The sequence below is a fragment of the Oxyura jamaicensis genome, chromosome Z (genome assembly GCF_011077185.1).
Source record: "Oxyura jamaicensis isolate SHBP4307 breed ruddy duck chromosome Z, BPBGC_Ojam_1.0, whole genome shotgun sequence".
Taxonomy (NCBI): Eukaryota; Metazoa; Chordata; class Aves; order Anseriformes; family Anatidae; genus Oxyura; species Oxyura jamaicensis.
The window spans coordinates 57,388,435-57,391,777 of record NC_048926.1 but is presented as its reverse complement, the minus strand read 5'-3'; positions in this window follow the sequence as shown (position 1 = coordinate 57,391,777).

Here is a 3,343-nt window from a genome sequence, read left to right as displayed (position 1 = left end):
AAAAAAAAAAAAAAAAAAAAAAAAAAAAAAAAAAAGAAAAGTAGTATAAACAGTTTTCTGAAAACAGGCACCCAACCCCAAATAGATTTGTGCTCTGAGAAAAAATGTATAACTATTTGGAAGAGAACAAGTTTGGTCAACATGATCACATCCAACATTTACTGCTAGCATTTTGAAATTTTCATGTTCAGAAGTCAAATTCACATTCCCACTATGATTGTGAGAACATGTAATGAAGTAGGTATTACTGATTTATTTTTCTTATTCTTTTTGACATCGGAGAAGGCAACATACAGATCAAGTACAAATGCTGTTAAATTGAAGCTAATAACTGTTAACACTTCCTATGAAGCAGTTATCAAATCTAAAGTGGCTGTTCACAGATAGGAAGAAGAAAAGAATCAATAGGTAAAACTCTTTCAAACAACAACAACAACAACAACAAAAAGAAAAAAAAGAGCAAATGTGCTTCCCTTCCCTCTTAAAAAATAAAAATAAAATAATAATAATAATAAAAAAGCTTAATCAAAGAAGCTGAGAGGATTGGTCACCCTATGATAATCTTCTTAAGTGAGCTCTGAACTGATATTCCTTATATCTTGCTAGTTTACTAAGCCTGTTTTTCCCCTTTAACAAGTATCACTTGCAGCCAATCTCAGTCACAGCATAGCAAAGTGTCTTGTTTGCATAGTTTTGAAGACATATATTATAATTTATGTGGTGCAAAGAATGAGTGTTGATGAAATATTCAGTAACCACAATGGCAAGTTGCAAAAAGAAATGAGCTGTTCAGTCTGAATGAATGTTACAGCAAAGGGTCTTTTTTTCTTAACATCTCACCAAATTTTCATCATTATAAAGTGATGTATAAATTAAAGTGCTTTCCGCCATAATTTCAATAATTGTCACAAACAGAGGAACTGGTGGAAGGTGTGGTAGTTGAGTGTCTTGGGCAGTGTGACCACGGCATGGCAGAGTTCTCTATTCTTGGTGAAGTCAGGAGGGGCGTCAGTAAAACCGCTACCTTCGACTTCCAGAAGGCAGACTTTGAACTGTTCAGGATGCTGGTAGGGAGGGTCCCTACCAGTCAGTCCTGAAGGGCAGAGGGGTCCAGGAAGGCTGGATGCTCCTGAAGAAGGAAGTCTTAAACGCACAGGAGCAGGCTGTCACCATGTGCCATAAGACCCAGCACTTAGCCATGTTGAACCTCATCCTATTGACCTCTCCCCATCGACCCATCCTGTCCAGGTCCCTCTGCAGGGCCTCCCTAACCTCTGGTAAATCAACACTTCCTCCCAGCTTGGCAACATTCCTCCCAACCCGGCATCAACTTACTGAGGGTGCACTCAATTCCCTCATCCAAATCATCAATAAAGATATTAAAGAGGATTGGCCCCAACACTGACCCCTGTGGAAAACCACTGGTCACCAGTTGCATGTGAAGGACAGCCAGGAGATCAGGCCAAGTCAGCATGGGTTCATGAAAGGCAAGGCCTGCCTGACAAAACCCATCTCCTTCTATGACCAGGTGTCCTGCCTGGTGGATCAGGGAAAGGTTCATGACATAGTCTACCTAGACTTGAGTAAAGACTTTGACACTCTCTCCCATAATGTTCTCCTGGAGAAGCTGGCTACCCATCGCTTGGACAGGTACACTGTTTGCTCGTTTAAAAACTTCCTGGATGTCTGGGTCCAGAGAATGGTGGTGAACGGAGTAAAATCCAGCTGGCAATTAGTCACAAATGGTGTTCCCCAGGGGTCAGTTTGGGGGCCCATCCTCTTTAATACCTTATAACTTAGATGAGGGAATTTAATAAGTTTTTGAATTGCTTTCAATCATCAATTTATTGAAAGTTTTCCTTTTGAAGGAGTTGATTAGGTTTTATATCTCTCTTCTACAATTTTAGACTTCCAAAATCTAAGAAAATGCCTTAAGCATACTATTTCACGAATGACCATAAATTCTGAAAAAAAATAAAATAAATGAAAACCGTGTAAATTAGTTATAAATATCAATAATAAAAAACTACCTAGTATTTCATATTTGTTTGTTTGTTTTTGTTTAAACTATCTATTTCTAACCCAGGAAAACTGAGGAGGAACCAAGCAAAAGCCTGAGTAGGAACCAAGCAAAAGCCTGTTAAATTTCTGAATTAAGATGCATTTCTCTGTACAACTGAGAACAGATCAGTGTAGTCTATAGGCTGTTCTCCTTCCTGAAGTAACCATAGTCCTAAGAAAGTATCTATGTACTTATGGTACTGAAGGAAGTAAGCTGCCATCCATAAGCTGCCATTTTGATAAAACGCTCTCCTAATCTCTTCGCTTTATTACCAGCACCAAAAACATTCTGAAAAATATACAGAGGTTTTTGTTCCATATATATCAATAGCATGAAAATTGTCAGTGGAGGGATTAGCAATGTATCAGTCCTTGTTATTTCAGCTGATTTTATTTTTATTCTTACCAGTATTCACACCACTTCTCTGGCAATGCTTTTTCTCCTGCTTTGTCCTAGGATTTCTTCCTGATCCAAATGCATTATCAGAGAAATTTTTCAGAAGATTTCTAATGATTTTTTTCCCCTATGGTGTTTCATTCTCCTATGCAGTTTTGATTACATATGAGATCTAATGATAACCAAATAACTGTAATTACAAATAGCAGTAAATATTTCAGTGTTCATATGCGTATTTTTTCAGCTTAATATTGTGATCTCCCTGCTACCAAGATTTATTGCTACATTTCCACTTTTTATTGGCAGTTTTACTTCCTGAGTGTTTTTACTAAAATGATCCAAAGTGAAAGATAAAAATTAAAAATTAAAAAATCTGGAAATATTTTTTCCAGAATAGATTATTTTTGTTTGCATTTTTTAATGATTTTTTTTTCACATTGTTGTCAGCTTCAAAGCTTTAGTTACATTTGATCATTATTGGCTGTTTTGGGAAAAAAAAAAAAAAAAATCCATTTCAAGGCTATGAGTTTTCTCTGGGTATTCAGTACTTTCAGTACTACTGCAGCTCGACTGATTTAACATTCATTTATTTACCAAAGGATTTGCCATGCTAGGTCAGATCTTCACTTAAATTGAGAACTCCACATCCTGATACGTGCTAAAGGCAAAACAAAGAAGAAAGAAGGTAATAACCAACCAACCAAATAAATAAATAAAGCTATGCACAGCAAATTGTCCATTCCAACATACACAAGATAAAAATCCTTTATGAAACCTATAGCAATTAGCTTATATCTTCCAGAATGAGATATAGTACACTTAGCTTGACATACATTTGGCTACAGAACAAATGCTAGTCATGGTCATCAAGTCAGGCAAACATTT